The sequence below is a fragment of the Pleurodeles waltl genome, chromosome 4_2 (assembly GCF_031143425.1).
Source record: "Pleurodeles waltl isolate 20211129_DDA chromosome 4_2, aPleWal1.hap1.20221129, whole genome shotgun sequence".
NCBI lineage: Eukaryota > Metazoa > Chordata > Amphibia > Caudata > Salamandridae > Pleurodeles > Pleurodeles waltl.
The window spans coordinates 1,012,712,217-1,012,734,489 of record NC_090443.1 but is presented as its reverse complement, the minus strand read 5'-3'; the positions used below and the strand labels follow the sequence as shown (position 1 = coordinate 1,012,734,489).

Below are 22,273 nucleotides of genomic sequence, written 5' to 3'. Positions count from 1 at the left end.
TGGCTCCACCAGATGTTTCACAGCAATGGGTGTGAAAGAGCATAACATGGCTGTGCCTTTATGCTTTCTTTGGAAGAAGAGAAGGACAGCATTTACCTTCATATATTGTGTGAAAAACTATACCCATGTAAATGTGATGCATTAAATACCACAACATTATGGTGCCTTTGTGCGTGATATTACACTTGTTACATATAAACTGTTTTTATGAAATGTTAACCAGATGCATTTATACCTTGCTATCTTAACAAATGATATATTTTATAGTCACTCTTCACTTACTGTGTTTAAGAGAATTGCATTTGTAAAAACATAACTAAAATGTGTTTCCATTCCATTGTTCAGGCTGGAGTTAAGGTCTGACAATTCCTATGTTTAATTTCAACATGAAACTTGCTTTGTTTGTGCGCTATTTTTCTTTCGTCTGCAGGTGATAGGTAAGGAAGCGAGAGTTGGGTTGCCAAGGACCAAACTTGGTAACAAGAAGCTACAAGAACGGCTCCCTTACTATATTCCTGGGCATGGATGTAATCCAAGGTGGAGCAGATGTGTTCAGAAGAGGATAAAAGTGAATTGGACATAATTCACAATGGTGTCTTGTTAGTAATTGTTTCTTTGGGTGTGATGTCAGCCACTGGAAGGCTCTGGGGTGATTAAAGTGTTGTTTAGTTAGGCAGAGATTCAGAATCTTTTTGCCCCCTTGACTAGAGTGGACTCTAAGGGAAAGATAACTCTCCTTGACTAAGTGGCAGTCGCGACTCACGAGGTTACCAGAGGTGGGGTGGAGAGCGGGGTGTGGGGAGGCAAGGAGAATATTAACATATTAAAAAGTTAAAAAACTAAAAACTTACCTGCTCCGCCGCACCGCTGCTCCTCCGTCAGCAGCAGGCTCCCAGCCTGCCCTGCGGCCAATACTGACGCTGCTTAGAGAAGCGTTAGGATTGGCTGGGAGTGCCCAGCCACGGCGCTCCCAGACAGACTGGGAGCCTGTGCCTGCTCTCTCCAGCCCGGCAGCAGTGTGCCCCAGATTGCCGGCCAAACACACATGTGCACTGAGGGGAGTGCACAGTGCACTCCCCTCACTGCTCATCTCCCCCAATGCCCCACCCCTTTATAATTCTCAGTATAATGTACAGTTGACATCAGCTCCCGCGTGCTTCTGTAGTGTAGTGGTTATCACGTTCGCTGCCCCCGTGAAAGGTCGCGGGTTTGAAACTGGGCAGAAACACTTTTAAAACTTCCATCTACCTTGTTCTGCATTATTATTAATATATATGACCCCCTAACTTGTTCTGCATTATTAATATATATGACGAGCGATACTTCTGTGCTACAATTTTAATTGATATCATCCATATAGTAACATATTTCAAATAAACAAGATAAGCAACGCAGAGATGATGTAAACTGTGCAAAAGATATTAGCTCGCTTGTAATTAGTACGGGACTGAAAATTTTAAAATAATACAAAACTAAAGAAATGAATGTTAAATTATTAAAACTACAGCAGGTTCTACCGAGATTCGAACTCAGATCGCTGGACTCAAAGTCCAGAGTGCTAACCATTACACCAAGGACCCTTCCATTGACATTGCACTGTTAAACCAACGCTACTGCATTTCTGGGATGCATATGTTACACGTGTACTGATCCTGTTTTGTGATGACATTTGCGGCACATCAACGTGCTAAATAAAAAGACATTTGCGCTGACTAACCAGGGCAAATACGTTCAAATGACGATGCCCAATTGCTGTAGCATCAGTGCAGGGTATGTAATGTAGCGCCTGGGGTCTAGCTTCTATGCCCCAACCATAATCTCCCTTCTGGTGATGCGCGTCACGAGCTACACTTTATGTGGAAGCGCGAGGGATGCCTGAAGAAGTCAAAGACACGCAGGCAGCCGTGGGACTGACACTGTGCTCGAGAGCGCCTAGCAGCAGTTTCTAGGTGCTTCCAGGGGTGAGATGATGGCTGTCAGGCCTTTGCTGGGAGCCAGGGGTGGTCTCGCCTACCGGGGGACGAGGAGTTTTCGCAACAGATGCTTGTCTCAAAAAGGTGGGGTGGGCTGGGGCAGAGTCAGTCATGGGCAGCCTCCAAATTGGCTCACTAGTAAAGTGCCCCCTGCTGGTACCTGAGCATGACTTACAGGTCACATTCTTAAATCCAAACCGAGTGGGCTCAACGCTTTTTCCTCACAAGGTAAATAAAGGGGCTGATATGTATGCTTGTTATTTACGGTGCTATGAACGTGGCATATGGAACTAGCAAACACTTTAGAAATCAGGTCACTTTACTTTCCTTTTGTTGCACAAGAGCACAGAACCGGATGTGTAGCTCCTCACGTGCACTGTGGCTGGCCAGGGATGGACACTTTACAGAACCAGTGCTGAGCCTCTTAAGCAGAGCTGGATCTGTTCAAGTCTGTGCAAACCCTGGGCCTGCTCTCAGCCTGGCAAGCTGCAGACAATGTTGGGTGTAGCCTCAAATGTGAAATCGTTACAAGTTACCACTGTTTGTAGTGAGTTTAATAAACACTGTCTCTGGCTTCCTTCCTGCACGAGGCCAGGGAGGAAGCAGTGTCACTCTCCCCCATCCTGTGTGTTAGAGAATGGTTTCCATTGCAGTGGGAGGCGGGGCCGTCCATGCCAGGTTTTCAAGGTGACCTCTGACGAGCTTAGTATGTAACTGTTGTTCATTTCTGGCAATCATATATATATCTTGTGGATATCCTGCAAATCCGGCATGGATCCGACTCTACTGGACTTATGTTGGGCACCCTTGCACTAGAGCAAGGTTTTTTATGTAAAACTGGTAAGTGTTAATATTGTCATTGTTCACGCCTTCACCAATCACAGGGGGGGCAACATGCCTGCATCCTCACCGCACACTCCCTATCATTCTTACACTGAGCGCCAAGCTTTCCAAAGTTTAAGAATCTACACAACTTTCAGCATTCCAGCTGAGTTCATTGGCCGACATACTTGTTGTGATGGTTTTGCCATTTTATTTCCTGAGCTGTACTTTTCTCAAGAAAGTTAGTTCCCATTATTTTTAATAAACCATTGAGAATGCTGAGAAATCACTTTGTGCGTCTGCGACAAGACACATTTATTTTTTTGAATTCTAAGTAAAGGTAATCAAGATGGAAAGACAATGGCTGTATGACTGACTTCAACAGAAAGCCCTCCCCCATGCTTGCTGCTGAAATATTCAGATATTAGAAAAGCACTGAAAATGTGCATTGCTAAAGCGGCATGTGTTTTCCAGAGTACGCAAATGAAGAGGAAAAGCACGCCTTGCCGATTAAAATGCAGAGTCACCCTTTGTAGTTATTGTGCGATGAGTTTCCAAAAAGTACTCCGGTGGTAGATGAAATGATGCTGATTGTAGGTTTGTGGTGTTGGAGAATGAGATAGGCATCTGAAAATAACCAGCATGCATCCTGAAGACACAGCTTGATATGTGACCTCGGTCTTTAAATGCCCAGCAAACATACACATGGTCACCATGTGCCCCACTGCTGGCAGGTACATAACCTGAAGGCTGCAGTCACATGATGCTTCCGTCCCTTCGATAGCTCAGTTGGTAGAGCGGAGGACTGTAGTGGTGAAGCTGATATCCTTAGGTCGCTGGTTCAAATCCGGCTCGAAGGATTTTTGGGGGTATTTGCTCTTCATATTTCATTTCACATTCTGAAATGAAAATACGCCATGTTTTGAAGCAAGGACGCTAGAGCTTGACAATTGTTTTTGTCTCCCCCATTTTTATCAGATGGCACCAAGAAGTGAATTTAGCCAGAGCACAAATGGACGGAGGTGCAGCCGCTGATCCCAGTGACTGTCAGAGAGAGAAAAGGAGGAGTCTGTGCAGAGGAAGCTGTAAATCAGTGATACACAGAGACCGGCTCCTTCCTTGCATAGACGGGGCCACAACTGGCATTTCTGGGGGTGCAGCGCCCCCAGCAGGGGGACAGGTAGAACACTCAGTAGGAGGTCAGGTACCAGGGAGTCATCAGTTCCTCGTTAGTATAGTGGTCAGTATCCCCGCCTGTCATGCAGGAGACCGGGGTTCAATTCCCCGACGGGGAGACTATGTTTATGACTTAACAATATACATTTTGTTATTTTTTTACTTTATAATCTCGACATTTTAGAAGTATTGCCATTTAATGTATATGAAGTGCATTGTATAATCTGATCAGTGCAGCATATAGAATTGTAATAAATACCAACACCGAGGCGCCTCTAGCAGAGCGCTGGCAGGCTTGGAAATCCAACAGAGAAAGCTTTCAACATGAAGGAATCAAGTTTTGGGAACACATTTGTACATTTTGATTTTAAGTTATGGACCACTTTGTCGACAGCGAATGTTTAATATTTACAGAAAAAACTAAGTACTATGTGGTGAACAATTGGTACTGGCTGTTTTGCTTGATTATCAATTCCACGTAATCGCGTCATGGTTAATTTTAAATGTATTATAAGCTTCATCACTATTACTTTTTCTAGTTGCGCCTCTGATTTTCAACTAAAACTATACATCATCTATGCAAACAATTAGAACCAAACTGTATCTTTTTTAATAACGAACGTACTTTTCTGAAATTGGAGTGAACGCAAGTTGTAGTAACGAAGAAAAGTAGGCTTCCGGGTAGTGTATTGGTTATTCATTTTTTTTAAATAGTTTGATTCCCTATCAAGTATTCTCCATCTATTTAATGTAAATCTATTTACTGTGCAGTATTTCTTTCTTCGTGGCATCCATTAATGCAGTGTGTCTTCCATGTCTGGTGTTTTATTCTGGCTTTTTGTATATCTTGGTCAGTCGGCGAAAGCGTAGGTTTAAGCCTGTGTGGTGATGTCTGGTCCACACTGCTGTAAAGAGAGCAGCGACCCCCGGCGAGGCTTCTTTCAGACTAAGGGGGGAGGTGATGAGAGACCTGGACACCTGTAAAGATACCTGTGAACTCTCCAAAACAACAGAGCCCCTCCATGGGCTCTTGGCTAGGACGTTAGACCGAAGCGCTAAAGATCCCAGGTTTCCACAGTGACTTTTTGTTTGATATCCATTACCTTCAGTGCTGAGTAGTCAAACTTTAAACCCTCTCAAACTTGGTAAAATAAAACATTACTTTAACAACATCAATCTATTTCCCTCCACATTCCAGCTTCTTTCTTCCTTCACCCCTCATTTCTTTCTGAGCCCCCTTCAGACCGTCTTTATTTTCTTTATTGGAACAAGTTTCTCAAAGCCCTACTCAGTGTGAGTCTCAGAACTGAGAGAATACTCTCACAGGCTGTAAGTTCACTGCTAGGAGTAAAGGTTTACTCCTTGTATGAAGGTCTGCAAGGGTGAAGTGCAACTTTACACAAACTACTATTTGAATACAATCTCCCGGACCTTCCGTAACCTGAGTCTAGACAGAAATATTTAGAATTCTTCTCTGAAAAGTGGCAACCCTCCTGCACGACTTGAAAGCAGACAATACTCATCATTAGAATCCACAGCCAGCAACACTAGAAAACTGCCACTCATGACCAAGTTACCAGCAAGTTGGGCTACGGGGATGCTCTCTATGCTTGAAACATCAGATAACTCACTAGAAAACTACCAACTACCTGGAACTTGGCACCCAGACTCACCCTCAACCTCCCACTCTGAATTCACATCACACCACACCTCAGAGAGCTCCACTGTCTCCCGACACACAAATGAACTAATTTCAAACACCTTACATACACATTCAAGGCACAACACAACGTAGGCCCCACCTACTTGACCAGTTGCATCTCTTTCCACAACCACCAAGAGACCTCCATCTACTCAGGTCTCCTACTCACACACATCCCATACATACAGAGAACCAGATCAGGAGGATGGGTGTTCTGTTGCATCACTCCTAAAGCATGGAATGGACTCCCATTTCACATCAGAGCGTTTTCTTCTCTTCTTCAATTCTGCAAGAAGTTGAAGACCTGCGTTTTTAATAAACCAACCTACCTTAGACAGGGCTACACACACACACGCCTGCTCAGCGCCAGGAAACCCTTGCAGGTGATTGCGTGCCTTACAAGTACCCATAACATTACAGATGCACCCCCATGGCTCCACCAGATGTTTCACAGCAATGGGTGTGAAAGAGCATAACATGGCTGTGCCTTTATGCTTTCTTTGGAAGAAGAGAAGGACAGCATTTACCTTCATATATTGTGTGAAAAACTATACCCATGTAAATGTGATGCATTAAATACCACAACATTATGGTGCCTTTGTGCGTGATATTACACTTGTTACATATAAACTGTTTTTATGAAATGTTAACCAGATGCATTTATACCTTGCTATCTTAACAAATGATATATTTTATAGTCACTCTTCACTTACTGTGTTTAAGAGAATTGCATTTGTAAAAACATAACTAAAATGTGTTTCCATTCCATTGTTCAGGCTGGAGTTAAGGTCTGACAATTCCTATGTTTAATTTCAACATGAAACTTGCTTTGTTTGTGCGCTATTTTTCTTTCGTCTGCAGGTGATAGGTAAGGAAGCGAGAGTTGGGTTGCCAAGGACCAAACTTGGTAACAAGAAGCTACAAGAACGGCTCCCTTACTATATTCCTGGGCATGGATGTAATCCAAGGTGGAGCAGATGTGTTCAGAAGAGGATAAAAGTGAATTGGACATAATTCACAATGGTGTCTTGTTAGTAATTGTTTCTTTGGGTGTGATGTCAGCCACTGGAAGGCTCTGGGGTGATTAAAGTGTTGTTTAGTTAGGCAGAGATTCAGAATCTTTTTGCCCCCTTGACTAGAGTGGACTCTAAGGGAAAGATAACTCTCCTTGACTAAGTGGCAGTCGCGACTCACGAGGTTACCAGAGGTGGGGTGGAGAGCGGGGTGTGGGGAGGCAAGGAGAATATTAACATATTAAAAAGTTAAAAAACTAAAAACTTACCTGCTCCGCCGCACCGCTGCTCCTCCGTCAGCAGCAGGCTCCCAGCCTGCCCTGCGGCCAATACTGACGCTGCTTAGAGAAGCGTTAGGATTGGCTGGGAGTGCCCAGCCACGGCGCTCCCAGACAGACTGGGAGCCTGTGCCTGCTCTCTCCAGCCCGGCAGCAGTGTGCCCCCGATTGCCGGCCAAACACACATGTGCACTGAGGGGAGTGCACAGTGCACTCCCCTCACTGCTCATCTCCCCCAATGCCCCACCCCTTTATAATTCTCAGTATAATGTACAGTTGACATCAGCTCCCGCGTGCTTCTGTAGTGTAGTGGTTATCACGTTCGCTGCCCCCGTGAAAGGTCGCGGGTTTGAAACTGGGCAGAAACACTTTTAAAACTTCCATCTACCTTGTTCTGCATTATTATTAATATATATGACCCCCTAACTTGTTCTGCATTATTAATATATATGACGAGCGATACTTCTGTGCTACAATTTTAATTGATATCATCCATATAGTAACATATTTCAAATAAACAAGATAAGCAACGCAGAGATGATGTAAACTGTGCAAAAGATATTAGCTCGCTTGTAATTAGTACGGGACTGAAAATTTTAAAATAATACAAAACTAAAGAAATGAATGTTAAATTATTAAAACTACAGCAGGTTCTACCGAGATTCGAACTCAGATCGCTGGACTCAAAGTCCAGAGTGCTAACCATTACACCAAGGACCCTTCCATTGACATTGCACTGTTAAACCAACGCTACTGCATTTCTGGGATGCATATGTTACACGTGTACTGATCCTGTTTTGTGATGACATTTGCGGCACATCAACGTGCTAAATAAAAAGACATTTGCGCTGACTAACCAGGGCAAATACGTTCAAATGACGATGCCCAATTGCTGTAGCATCAGTGCAGGGTATGTAATGTAGCGCCTGGGGTCTAGCTTCTATGCCCCAACCATAATCTCCCTTCTGGTGATGCGCGTCACGAGCTACACTTTATGTGGAAGCGCGAGGGATGCCTGAAGAAGTCAAAGACACGCAGGCAGCCGTGGGACTGACACTGTGCTCGAGAGCGCCTAGCAGCAGGGTTTCTAGGTGCTTCCAGGGGTGAGATGATGGCTGTCAGGCCTTTGCTGGGAGCCAGGGGTGGTCTCGCCTACCGGGGGACGAGGAGTTTTCGCAACAGATGCTTGTCTCAAAAAGGTGGGGTGGGCTGGGGCAGAGTCAGTCATGGGCAGCCTCCAAATTGGCTCACTAGTAAAGTGCCCCCTGCTGGTACCTGAGCATGACTTACAGGTCACATTCTTAAATCCAAACCGAGTGGGCTCAACGCTTTTTCCTCACAAGGTAAATAAAGGGGCTGATATGTATGCTTGTTATTTACGGTGCTATGAACGTGGCATATGGAACTAGCAAACACTTTAGAAATCAGGTCACTTTACTTTCCTTTTGTTGCACAAGAGCACAGAACCGGATGTGTAGCTCCTCACGTGCACTGTGGCTGGCCAGGGATGGACACTTTACAGAACCAGTGCTGAGCCTCTTAAGCAGAGCTGGATCTGTTCAAGTCTGTGCAAACCCTGGGCCTGCTCTCAGCCTGGCAAGCTGCAGACAATGTTGGGTGTAGCCTCAAATGTGAAATCGTTACAAGTTACCACTGTTTGTAGTGAGTTTAATAAACACTGTCTCTGGCTTCCTTCCTGCACGAGGCCAGGGAGGAAGCAGTGTCACTCTCCCCCATCCTGTGTGTTAGAGAATGGTTTCCATTGCAGTGGGAGGCGGGGCCGTCCATGCCAGGTTTTCAAGGTGACCTCTGACGAGCTTAGTATGTAACTGTTGTTCATTTCTGGCAATCATATATATATCTTGTGGATATCCTGCAAATCCGGCATGGATCCGACTCTACTGGACTTATGTTGGGCACCCTTGCACTAGAGCAAGGTTTTTTATGTAAAACTGGTAAGTGTTAATATTGTCATTGTTCACGCCTTCACCAATCACAGGGGGGGCAACATGCCTGCATCCTCACCGCACACTCCCTATCATTCTTACACTGAGCGCCAAGCTTTCCAAAGTTTAAGAATCTACACAACTTTCAGCATTCCAGCTGAGTTCATTGGCCGACATACTTGTTGTGATGGTTTTGCCATTTTATTTCCTGAGCTGTACTTTTCTCAAGAAAGTTAGTTCCCATTATTTTTAATAAACCATTGAGAATGCTGAGAAATCACTTTGTGCGTCTGCGACAAGACACATTTATTTTTTTGAATTCTAAGTAAAGGTAATCAAGATGGAAAGACAATGGCTGTATGACTGACTTCAACAGAAAGCCCTCCCCCATGCTTGCTGCTGAAATATTCAGATATTAGAAAAGCACTGAAAATGTGCATTGCTAAAGCGGCATGTGTTTTCCAGAGTACGCAAATGAAGAGGAAAAGCACGCCTTGCCGATTAAAATGCAGAGTCACCCTTTGTAGTTATTGTGCGATGAGTTTCCAAAAAGTACTCCGGTGGTAGATGAAATGATGCTGATTGTAGGTTTGTGCTGTTGGAGAATGAGATAGGCATCTGAAAATAACCAGCATGCATCCTGAAGACACAGCTTGATATGTGACCTCGGTCTTTAAATGCCCAGCAAACATACACATGGTCACCATGTGCCCCACTGCTGGCAGGTACATAACCTGAAGGCTGCAGTCACATGATGCTTCCGTCCCTTCGATAGCTCAGTTGGTAGAGCGGAGGACTGTAGTGGTGAAGCTGATATCCTTAGGTCGCTGGTTCAAATCCGGCTCGAAGGATTTTTGGGGGTATTTGCTCTTCATATTTCATTTCACATTCTGAAATGAAAATACGCCATGTTTTGAAGCAAGGACGCTAGAGCTTGACAATTGTTTTTGTCTCCCCCATTTTTATCAGATGGCACCAAGAAGTGAATTTAGCCAGAGCACAAATGGACGGAGGTGCAGCCGCTGATCCCAGTGACTGTCAGAGAGAGAAAAGGAGGAGTCTGTGCAGAGGAAGCTGTAAATCAGTGATACACAGAGACCGGCTCCTTCCTTGCATAGACGGGGCCACAACTGGCATTTCTGGGGGTGCAGCGCCCCCAGCAGGGGGACAGGTAGAACACTCAGTAGGAGGTCAGGTACCAGGGAGTCATCAGTTCCTCGTTAGTATAGTGGTCAGTATCCCGCCTGTCACGCAGGAGACCGGGGTTCAATTCCCCGACGGGGAGACTATGTTTATGACTTAACAATATACATTTTGTTATTTTTTTACTTTATAATCTCGACATTTTAGAAGTATTGCCATTTAATGTATATGAAGTGCATTGTATAATCTGATCAGTGCAGCATATAGAATTGTAATAAATACCAACACCGAGGCGCCTCTAGCAGAGCGCTGGCAGGCTTGGAAATCCAACAGAGAAAGCTTTCAACATGAAGGAATCAAGTTTTGGGAACACATTTGTACATTTTGATTTTAAGTTATGGACCACTTTGTCGACAGCGAATGTTTAATATTTACAGAAAAAACTAAGTACTATGTGGTGAACAATTGGTACTGGCTGTTTTGCTTGATTATCAATTCCACGTAATCGCGTCATGGTTAATTTTAAATGTATTATAAGCTTCATCACTATTACTTTTTCTAGTTGCGCCTCTGATTTTCAACTAAAACTATACATCATCTATGCAAACAATTAGAACCAAAATGTATCTTTTTTAATAACGAACGTACTTTTCTGAAATTGGAGTGAACGCAAGTTGTAGTAACGAAGAAAAGTAGGCTTCCGGGTAGTGTATTGGTTATTCATTTTTTTTAAATAGTTTGATTCCCTATCAAGTATTCTCCATCTATTTAATGTAAATCTATTTACTGTGCAGTATTTCTTTCTTCGTGGCATCCATTAATGCAGTGTGTCTTCCATGTCTGGTGTTTTATTCTGGCTTTTTGTATATCTTGGTCAGTCGGCGAAAGCGTAGGTTTAAGCCTGTGTGGTGATGTCTGGTCCACACTGCTGTAAAGAGAGCAGCGACCCCCGGCGAGGCTTCTTTCAGACTAAGGGGGGAGGTGATGAGAGACCTGGACACCTGTAAAGATACCTGTGAACTCTCCAAAACAACAGAGCCCCTCCATGGGCTCTTGGCTAGGACGTTAGACCGAAGCGCTAAAGATCCCAGGTTTCCACAGTGACTTTTTGTTTGATATCCATTACCTTCAGTGCTGAGTAGTCAAACTTTAAACCCTCTCAAACTTGGTAAAATAAAACATTACTTTAACAACATCAATCTATTTCCCTCCACATTCCAGCTTCTTTCTTCCTTCACCCCTCATTTCTTTCTGAGCCCCCTTCAGACCGTCTTTATTTTCTTTATTGGAACAAGTTTCTCAAAGCCCTACTCAGTGTGAGTCTCAGAACTGAGAGAATACTCTCACAGGCTGTAAGTTCACTGCTAGGAGTAAAGGTTTACTCCTTGTATGAAGGTCTGCAAGGGTGAAGTGCAACTTTACACAAACTACTATTTGAATACAATCTCCCGGACCTTCCGTAACCTGAGTCTAGACAGAAATATTTAGAATTCTTCTCTGAAAAGTGGCAACCCTCCTGCACGACTTGAAAGCAGACAATACTCATCATTAGAATCCACAGCCAGCAACACTAGAAAACTGCCACTCATGACCAAGTTACCAGCAAGTTGGGCTACGGGGATGCTCTCTATGCTTGAAACATCAGATAACTCACTAGAAAACTACCAACTACCTGGAACTTGGCACCCAGACTCACCCTCAACCTCCCACTCTGAATTCACATCACACCACACCTCAGAGAGCTCCACTGTCTCCCGACACACAAATGAACTAATTTCAAACACCTTACATACACATTCAAGGCACAACACAACGTAGGCCCCACCTACTTGACCAGTTGCATCTCTTTCCACAACCACCAAGAGACCTCCATCTACTCAGGTCTCCTACTCACACACATCCCATACATACAGAGAACCAGATCAGGAGGATGGGTGTTCTGTTGCATCACTCCTAAAGCATGGAATGGACTCCCATTTCACATCAGAGCGTTTTCTTCTCTTCTTCAATTCTGCAAGAAGTTGAAGACCTGCGTTTTTAATAAACCAACCTACCTTAGACAGGGCTACACACACACACGCCTGCTCAGCGCCAGGAAACCCTTGCAGGTGATTGCGTGCCTTACAAGTACCCATAACATTACAGATGCACCCCCATGGCTCCACCAGATGTTTCACAGCAATGGGTGTGAAAGAGCATAACATGGCTGTGCCTTTATGCTTTCTTTGGAAGAAGAGAAGGACAGCATTTACCTTCATATATTGTGTGAAAAACTATACCCATGTAAATGTGATGCATTAAATACCACAACATTATGGTGCCTTTGTGCGTGATATTACACTTGTTACATATAAACTGTTTTTATGAAATGTTAACCAGATGCATTTATACCTTGCTATCTTAACAAATGATATATTTTATAGTCACTCTTCACTTACTGTGTTTAAGAGAATTGCATTTGTAAAAACATAACTAAAATGTGTTTCCATTCCATTGTTCAGGCTGGAGTTAAGGTCTGACAATTCCTATGTTTAATTTCAACATGAAACTTGCTTTGTTTGTGCGCTATTTTTCTTTCGTCTGCAGGTGATAGGTAAGGAAGCGAGAGTTGGGTTGCCAAGGACCAAACTTGGTAACAAGAAGCTACAAGAACGGCTCCCTTACTATATTCCTGGGCATGGATGTAATCCAAGGTGGAGCAGATGTGTTCAGAAGAGGATAAAAGTGAATTGGACATAATTCACAATGGTGTCTTGTTAGTAATTGTTTCTTTGGGTGTGATGTCAGCCACTGGAAGGCTCTGGGGTGATTAAAGTGTTGTTTAGTTAGGCAGAGATTCAGAATCTTTTTGCCCCCTTGACTAGAGTGGACTCTAAGGGAAAGATAACTCTCCTTGACTAAGTGGCAGTCGCGACTCACGAGGTTACCAGAGGTGGGGTGGAGAGCGGGGTGTGGGGAGGCAAGGAGAATATTAACATATTAAAAAGTTAAAAAACTAAAAACTTACCTGCTCCGCCGCACCGCTGCTCCTCCGTCAGCAGCAGGCTCCCAGCCTGCCCTGCGGCCAATACTGACGCTGCTTAGAGAAGCGTTAGGATTGGCTGGGAGTGCCCAGCCACGGCGCTCCCAGACAGACTGGGAGCCTGTGCCTGCTCTCTCCAGCCCGGCAGCAGTGTGCCCCCGATTGCCGGCCAAACACACATGTGCACTGAGGGGAGTGCACAGTGCACTCCCCTCACTGCTCATCTCCCCCAATGCCCCACCCCTTTATAATTCTCAGTATAATGTACAGTTGACATCAGCTCCCGCGTGCTTCTGTAGTGTAGTGGTTATCACGTTCGCTGCCCCCGTGAAAGGTCGCGGGTTTGAAACTGGGCAGAAACACTTTTAAAACTTCCATCTACCTTGTTCTGCATTATTATTAATATATATGACCCCCTAACTTGTTCTGCATTATTAATATATATGACGAGCGATACTTCTGTGCTACAATTTTAATTGATATCATCCATATAGTAACATATTTCAAATAAACAAGATAAGCAACGCAGAGATGATGTAAACTGTGCAAAAGATATTAGCTCGCTTGTAATTAGTACGGGACTGAAAATTTTAAAATAATACAAAACTAAAGAAATGAATGTTAAATTATTAAAACTACAGCAGGTTCTACCGAGATTCGAACTCAGATCGCTGGACTCAAAGTCCAGAGTGCTAACCATTACACCAAGGACCCTTCCATTGACATTGCACTGTTAAACCAACGCTACTGCATTTCTGGGATGCATATGTTACACGTGTACTGATCCTGTTTTGTGATGACATTTGCGGCACATCAACGTGCTAAATAAAAAGACATTTGCGCTGACTAACCAGGGCAAATACGTTCAAATGACGATGCCCAATTGCTGTAGCATCAGTGCAGGGTATGTAATGTAGCGCCTGGGGTCTAGCTTCTATGCCCCAACCATAATCTCCCTTCTGGTGATGCGCGTCACGAGCTACACTTTATGTGGAAGCGCGAGGGATGCCTGAAGAAGTCAAAGACACGCAGGCAGCCGTGGGACTGACACTGTGCTCGAGAGCGCCTAGCAGCAGTTTCTAGGTGCTTCCAGGGGTGAGATGATGGCTGTCAGGCCTTTGCTGGGAGCCAGGGGTGGTCTCGCCTACCGGGGGACGAGGAGTTTTCGCAACAGATGCTTGTCTCAAAAAGGTGGGGTGGGCTGGGGCAGAGTCAGTCATGGGCAGCCTCCAAATTGGCTCACTAGTAAAGTGCCCCCTGCTGGTACCTGAGCATGACTTACAGGTCACATTCTTAAATCCAAACCGAGTGGGCTCAACGCTTTTTCCTCACAAGGTAAATAAAGGGGCTGATATGTATGCTTGTTATTTACGGTGCTATGAACGTGGCATATGGAACTAGCAAACACTTTAGAAATCAGGTCACTTTACTTTCCTTTTGTTGCACAAGAGCACAGAACCGGATGTGTAGCTCCTCACGTGCACTGTGGCTGGCCAGGGATGGACACTTTACAGAACCAGTGCTGAGCCTCTTAAGCAGAGCTGGATCTGTTCAAGTCTGTGCAAACCCTGGGCCTGCTCTCAGCCTGGCAAGCTGCAGACAATGTTGGGTGTAGCCTCAAATGTGAAATCGTTACAAGTTACCACTGTTTGTAGTGAGTTTAATAAACACTGTCTCTGGCTTCCTTCCTGCACGAGGCCAGGGAGGAAGCAGTGTCACTCTCCCCCATCCTGTGTGTTAGAGAATGGTTTCCATTGCAGTGGGAGGCGGGGCCGTCCATGCCAGGTTTTCAAGGTGACCTCTGACGAGCTTAGTATGTAACTGTTGTTCATTTCTGGCAATCATATATATATCTTGTGGATATCCTGCAAATCCGGCATGGATCCGACTCTACTGGACTTAAGTTGGGCACCCTTGCACTAGAGCAAGGTTTTTTATGTAAAACTGGTAAGTGTTAATATTGTCATTGTTCACGCCTTCACCAATCACAGGGGGGGCAACATGCCTGCATCCTCACCGCACACTCCCTATCATTCTTACACTGAGCGCCAAGCTTTCCAAAGTTTAAGAATCTACACAACTTTCAGCATTCCAGCTGAGTTCATTGGCCGACATACTTGTTGTGATGGTTTTGCCATTTTATTTCCTGAGCTGTACTTTTCTCAAGAAAGTTAGTTCCCATTATTTTTAATAAACCATTGAGAATGCTGAGAAATCACTTTGTGCGTCTGCGACAAGACACATTTATTTTTTTGAATTCTAAGTAAAGGTAATCAAGATGGAAAGACAATGGCTGTATGACTGACTTCAACAGAAAGCCCTCCCCCATGCTTGCTGCTGAAATATTCAGATATTAGAAAAGCACTGAAAATGTGCATTGCTAAAGCGGCATGTGTTTTCCAGAGTACGCAAATGAAGAGGAAAAGCACGCCTTGCCGATTAAAATGCAGAGTCACCCTTTGTAGTTATTGTGCGATGAGTTTCCAAAAAGTACTCCGGTGGTAGATGAAATGATGCTGATTGTAGGTTTGTGGTGTTGGAGAATGAGATAGGCATCTGAAAATAACCAGCATGCATCCTGAAGACACAGCTTGATATGTGACCTCGGTCTTTAAATGCCCAGCAAACATACACATGGTCACCATGTGCCCCACTGCTGGCAGGTACATAACCTGAAGGCTGCAGTCACATGATGCTTCCGTCCCTTCGATAGCTCAGTTGGTAGAGCGGAGGACTGTAGTGGTGAAGCTGATATCCTTAGGTCGCTGGTTCAAATCCGGCTCGAAGGATTTTTGGGGGTATTTGCTCTTCATATTTCATTTCACATTCTGAAATGAAAATACGCCATGTTTTGAAGCAAGGACGCTAGCGCTTGACAATTGTTTTTGTCTCCCCCATTTTTATCAGATGGCACCAAGAAGTGAATTTAGCCAGAGCACAAATGGACGGAGGTGCAGCCGCTGATCCCAGTGACTGTCAGAGAGAGAAAAGGAGGAGTCTGTGCAGAGGAAGCTGTAAATCAGTGATACACAGAGACCGGCTCCTTCCTTGCATAGACGGGGCCACAACTGGCATTTCTGGGGGTGCAGCGCCCCCAGCAGGGGGACAGGTAGAACACTCAGTAGGAGGTCAGGTACCAGGGAGTCATCAGTTCCTCGTTAGTATAGTGGTCAGTATCCCCGCCTGTCACGCAGGAGACCGGGGTTCAATTCCCCGACGGGGAGACTATGTTTATGACTTAACAATATACATTTTGTTATTTTTTTACTTTATAATCTCGACATTTTAGAAGTATTGCCATTTAATGTATATGAAGTGCATTGTATAATCTGATCAGTGCAGCATATAGAATTGTAATAAATACCAACACCGAGGCGCCTCTAGCAGAGCGCTGGCAGGCTTGGAAATCCAACAGAGAAAGCTTTCAACATGAAGGAATCAAGTTTTGGGAACACATTTGTACATTTTGATTTTAAGTTATGGACCACTTTGTCGACAGCGAATGTTTAATATTTACAGAAAAAACTAAGTACTATGTGGTGAACAATTGGTACTGGCTGTTTTGCTTGATTATCAATTCCACGTAATCGCGTCATGGTTAATTTTAAATGTATTATAAGCTTCATCACTATTACTTTTTCTAGTTGCGCCTCTGATTTTCAACTAAAACTATACATCATCTATGCAAACAATTAGAACCAAACTGTATCTTTTTTAATAACGAACGTACTTTTCTGAAATTGGAGTGAACGCAAGTTGTAGTAACGAAGAAAAGTAGGCTTCCGGGTAGTGTATTGGTTATTCATTTTTTTTAAATAGTTTGATTCCCTATCAAGTATTCTCCATCTATTTAATGTAAATCTATTTACTGTGCAGTATTTCTTTCTTCGTGGCATCCATTAATGCAGTGTGTCTTCCATGTCTGGTGTTTTATTCTGGCTTTTTGTATATCTTGGTCAGTCGGCGAAAGCGTAGGTTTAAGCCTGTGTGGTGATGTCTGGTCCACACTGCTGTAAAGAGAGCAGCGACCCCCGGCGAGGCTTCTTTCAGACTAAGGGGGGAGGTGATGAGAGACCTGGACACCTGTAAAGATACCTGTGAACTCTCCAAAACAACAGAGCCCCTCCATGGGCTCTTGGCTAGGACGTTAGACCGAAGCGCTAAAGATCCCAGGTTTCCACAGTGACTTTTTGTTTGATATCCATTACCTTCAGTGCTGAGTAGTCAAACTTTAAACCCTCTCAAACTTGGTAAAATAAAACATTACTTTAACAACATCAATCTATTTCCCTCCACATTCCAGCTTCTTTCTTCCTTCACCCCTCATTTCTTTCTGAGCCCCCTTCAGACCGTCTTTATTTTCTTTATTGGAACAAGTTTCTCAAAGCCCTACTCAGTGTGAGTCTCAGAACTGAGAGAATACTCTCACAGGCTGTAAGTTCACTGCTAGGAGTAAAGGTTTACTCCTTGTATGAAGGTCTGCAAGGGTGAAGTGCAACTTTACACAAACTACTATTTGAATACAATCTCCCGGACCTTCCGTAACCTGAGTCTAGACAGAAATATTTAGAATTCTTCTCTGAAAAGTGGCAACCCTCCTGCACGACTTGAAAGCAGACAATACTCATCATTAGAATCCACAGCCAGCAACACTAGAAAACTGCCACTCATGACCAAGTTACCAGCAAGTTGGGCTACGGGGATGCTCTCTATGCTTGAAACATCAGATAACTCACTAGAAAACTACCAACTACCTGGAACTTGGCACCCAGACTCACCCTCAACCTCCCACTCTGAATTCACATCACACCACACCTCAGAGAGCTCCACTGTCTCCCGACACACAAATGAACTAATTTCAAACACCTTACATACACATTCAAGGCACAACACAACGTAGGCCCCACCTACTTGACCAGTTGCATCTCTTTCCACAACCACCAAGAGACCTCCATCTACTCAGGTCTCCTACTCACACACATCCCATACATACAGAGAACCAGATCAGGAGGATGGGTGTTCTGTTGCATCACTCCTAAAGCATGGAATGGACTCCCATTTCACATCAGAGCGTTTTCTTCTCTTCTTCAATTCTGCAAGAAGTTGAAGACCTGCGTTTTTAATAAACCAACCTACCTTAGACAGGGCTACACACACACACGCCTGCTCAGCGCCAGGAAACCCTTGCAGGTGATTGCGTGCCTTACAAGTACCCATAACATTACAGATGCACCCCCATGGCTCCACCAGATGTTTCACAGCAATGGGTGTGAAAGAGCATAACATGGCTGTGCCTTTATGCTTTCTTTGGAAGAAGAGAAGGACAGCATTTACCTTCATATATTGTGTGAAAAACTATACCCATGTAAATGTGATGCATTAAATACCACAACATTATGGTGCCTTTGTGCGTGATATTACACTTGTTACATATAAACTGTTTTTATGAAATGTTAACCAGATGCATTTATACCTTGCTATCTTAACAAATGATATATTTTATAGTCACTCTTCACTTACTGTGTTTAAGAGAATTGCATTTGTAAAAACATAACTAAAATGTGTTTCCATTCCATTGTTCAGGCTGGAGTTAAGGTCTGACAATTCCTATGTTTAATTTCAACATGAAACTTGCTTTGTTTGTGCGCTATTTTTCTTTCGTCTGCAGGTGATAGGTAAGGAAGCGAGAGTTGGGTTGCCAAGGACCAAACTTGGTAACAAGAAGCTACAAGAACGGCTCCCTTACTATATTCCTGGGCATGGATGTAATCCAAGGTGGAGCAGATGTGTTCAGAAGAGGATAAAAGTGAATTGGACATAATTCACAATGGTGTCTTGTTAGTAATTGTTTCTTTGGGTGTGATGTCAGCCACTGGAAGGCTCTGGGGTGATTAAAGTGTTGTTTAGTTAGGCAGAGATTCAGAATCTTTTTGCCCCCTTGACTAGAGTGGACTCTAAGGGAAAGATAACTCTCCTTGACTAAGTGGCAGTCGCGACTCACGAGGTTACCAGAGGTGGGGTGGAGAGCGGGGTGTGGGGAGGCAAGGAGAATATTAACATATTAAAAAGTTAAAAAACTAAAAACTTACCTGCTCCGCCGCACCGCTGCTCCTCCGTCAGCAGCAGGCTCCCAGCCTGCCCTGCGGCCAATACTGACGCTGCTTAGAGAAGCGTTAGGATTGGCTGGGAGTGCCCAGCCACGGCGCTCCCAGACAGACTGGGAGCCTGTGCCTGCTCTCTCCAGCCCGGCAGCAGTGTGCCCCAGATTGCCGGCCAAACACACATGTGCACTGAGGGGAGTGCACAGTGCACTCCCCTCACTGCTCATCTCCCCCAATGCCCCACCCCTTTATAATTCTCAGTATAATGTACAGTTGACATCAGCTCCCGCGTGCTTCTGTAGTGTAGTGGTTATCACGTTCGCTGCCCCCGTGAAAGGTCGCGGGTTTGAAACTGGGCAGAAACACTTTTAAAACTTCCATCTACCTTGTTCTGCATTATTATTAATATATATGACCCCCTAACTTGTTCTGCATTATTAATATATATGACGAGCGATACTTCTGTGCTACAATTTTAATTGATATCATCCATATAGTAACATATTTCAAATAAACAAGATAAGCAACGCAGAGATGATGTAAACTGTGCAAAAGATATTAGCTCGCTTGTAATTAGTACGGGACTGAAAATTTTAAAATAATACAAAACTAAAGAAATGAATGTTAAATTATTAAAACTACAGCAGGTTCTACCGAGATTCGAACTCAGATCGCTGGACTCAAAGTCCAGAGTGCTAACCATTACACCAAGGACCCTTCCATTGACATTGCACTGTTAAACCAACGCTACTGCATTTCTGGGATGCATATGTTACACGTGTACTGATCCTGTTTTGTGATGACATTTGCGGCACATCAACGTGCTAAATAAAAAGACATTTGCGCTGACTAACCAGGGCAAATACGTTCAAATGACGATGCCCAATTGCTGTAGCATCAGTGCAGGGTATGTAATGTAGCGCCTGGGGTCTAGCTTCTATGCCCCAACCATAATCTCCCTTCTGGTGATGCGCGTCACGAGCTACACTTTATGTGGAAGCGCGAGGGATGCCTGAAGAAGTCAAAGACACGCAGGCAGCCGTGGGACTGACACTGTGCTCGAGAGCGCCTAGCAGCAGTTTCTAGGTGCTTCCAGGGGTGAGATGATGGCTGTCAGGCCTTTGCTGGGAGCCAGGGGTGGTCTCGCCTACCGGGGGACGAGGAGTTTTCGCAACAGATGCTTGTCTCAAAAAGGTGGGGTGGGCTGGGGCAGAGTCAGTCATGGGCAGCCTCCAAATTGGCTCACTAGTAAAGTGCCCCCTGCTGGTACCTGAGCATGACTTACAGGTCACATTCTTAAATCCAAACCGAGTGGGCTCAACGCTTTTTCCTCACAAGGTAAATAAAGGGGCTGATATGTATGCTTGTTATTTACGGTGCTATGAACGTGGCATATGGAACTAGCAAACACTTTAGAAATCAGGTCACTTTACTTTCCTTTTGTTGCACAAGAGCACAGAACCGGATGTGTAGCTCCTCACGTGCACTGTGGCTGGCCAGGGATGGACACTTTACAGAACCAGTGCTGAGCCTCTTAAGCAGAGCTGGATCTGTTCAAGTCTGTGCAAACCCTGGGCCTGCTCTCAGCCTGGCAAGCTGCAGACAATGTTGGGTGTAGCCTCAAATGTGAAATCGTTACAAGTTACCACTGTTTGTAGTGAGTTTAATAAACACTGTCTCTGGCTTCCTTCCTGCACGAGGCCAGGGAGGAAGCAGTGTCACTCTCCCCCATCCTGTGTGTTAGAGAATGGTTTCCATTGCAGTGGGAGGCGGGGCCGTCCATGCCAGGTTTTCAAGGTGACCTCTGACGAGCTTAGTATGTAACTGTTGTTCATTTCTGGCAATCATATATATATCTTGTGGATATCCTGCAAATCCGGCATGGATCCGACTCTACTGGACTTATGTTGGGCACCCTTGCACTAGAGCAAGGTTTTTTATGTAAAACTGGTAAGTGTTAATATTGTCATTGTTCACGCCTTCACCAATCACAGGGGGGGCAACATGCCTGCATCCTCACCGCACACTCCCTATCATTCTTACACTGAGCGCCAAGCTTTCCAAAGTTTAAGAATCTACACAACTTTCAGCATTCCAGCTGAGTTCATTGGCCGACATACTTGTTGTGATGGTTTTGCCATTTTATTTCCTGAGCTGTACTTTTCTCAAGAAAGTTAGTTCCCATTATTTTTAATAAACCATTGAGAATGCTGAGAAATCACTTTGTGCGTCTGCGACAAGACACATTTATTTTTTTGAATTCTAAGTAAAGGTAATCAAGATGGAAAGACAATGGCTGTATGACTGACTTCAACAGAAAGCCCTCCCCCATGCTTGCTGCTGAAATATTCAGATATTAGAAAAGCACTGAAAATGTGCATTGCTAAAGCGGCATGTGTTTTCCAGAGTACGCAAATGAAGAGGAAAAGCACGCCTTGCCGATTAAAATGCAGAGTCACCCTTTGTAGTTATTGTGCGATGAGTTTCCAAAAAGTACTCCGGTGGTAGATGAAATGATGCTGATTGTAGGTTTGTGCTGTTGGAGAATGAGATAGGCATCTGAAAATAACCAGCATGCATCCTGAAGACACAGCTTGATATGTGACCTCGGTCTTTAAATGCCCAGCAAACATACACATGGTCACCATGTGCCCCACTGCTGGCAGGTACATAACCTGAAGGCTGCAGTCACATGATGCTTCCGTCCCTTCGATAGCTCAGTTGGTAGAGCGGAGGACTGTAGTGGTGAAGCTGATATCCTTAGGTCGCTGGTTCAAATCCGGCTCGAAGGATTTTTGGGGGTATTTGCTCTTCATATTTCATTTCACATTCTGAAATGAAAATACGCCATGTTTTGAAGCAAGGACGCTAGCGCTTGACAATTGTTTTTGTCTCCCCCATTTTTATCAGATGGCACCAAGAAGTGAATTTAGCCAGAGCACAAATGGACGGAGGTGCAGCCGCTGATCCCAGTGACTGTCAGAGAGAGAAAAGGAGGAGTCTGTGCAGAGGAAGCTGTAAATCAGTGATACACAGAGACCGGCTCCTTCCTTGCATAGACGGGGCCACAACTGGCATTTCTGGGGGTGCAGCGCCC

At 44.4% G+C, this 22,273-nt stretch overlaps 6 non-coding genes across 6 annotated transcripts; all 6 read left to right on the top strand.

Annotated features, from left to right (window-relative positions):
* Nucleotides 1-3,569: 3,569 nt before the first annotated feature.
* On the top strand, nucleotides 3,570-3,655 carry TRNAY-GUA (transfer RNA tyrosine (anticodon GUA)). The gene is given in 2 exon segments: nucleotides 3,570-3,606; nucleotides 3,620-3,655. It is a non-coding gene; the product is annotated as a tRNA-Tyr (tRNA).
* A 363-nt stretch (nucleotides 3,656-4,018) lies between these two features.
* On the top strand, nucleotides 4,019-4,090 carry TRNAD-GUC (transfer RNA aspartic acid (anticodon GUC)). The gene has a single exon. It is a non-coding gene; the product is annotated as a tRNA-Asp (tRNA).
* Nucleotides 4,091-9,675: 5,585 nt separating this feature from the next.
* TRNAY-GUA (transfer RNA tyrosine (anticodon GUA)) lies at nucleotides 9,676-9,761 on the top strand. Its single transcript is given in 2 exon segments — nucleotides 9,676-9,712; nucleotides 9,726-9,761. It is a non-coding gene; the product is annotated as a tRNA-Tyr (tRNA).
* Nucleotides 9,762-15,778: 6,017 nt separating this feature from the next.
* Nucleotides 15,779-15,864, top strand: TRNAY-GUA (transfer RNA tyrosine (anticodon GUA)). Its single transcript is given in 2 exon segments — nucleotides 15,779-15,815; nucleotides 15,829-15,864. It is a non-coding gene; the product is annotated as a tRNA-Tyr (tRNA).
* A 363-nt stretch (nucleotides 15,865-16,227) lies between these two features.
* Nucleotides 16,228-16,299, top strand: TRNAD-GUC (transfer RNA aspartic acid (anticodon GUC)). The gene has a single exon. It is a non-coding gene; the product is annotated as a tRNA-Asp (tRNA).
* A 5,583-nt stretch (nucleotides 16,300-21,882) lies between these two features.
* On the top strand, nucleotides 21,883-21,968 carry TRNAY-GUA (transfer RNA tyrosine (anticodon GUA)). The gene is given in 2 exon segments: nucleotides 21,883-21,919; nucleotides 21,933-21,968. It is a non-coding gene; the product is annotated as a tRNA-Tyr (tRNA).
* Nucleotides 21,969-22,273: the final 305 nt, after the last annotated feature.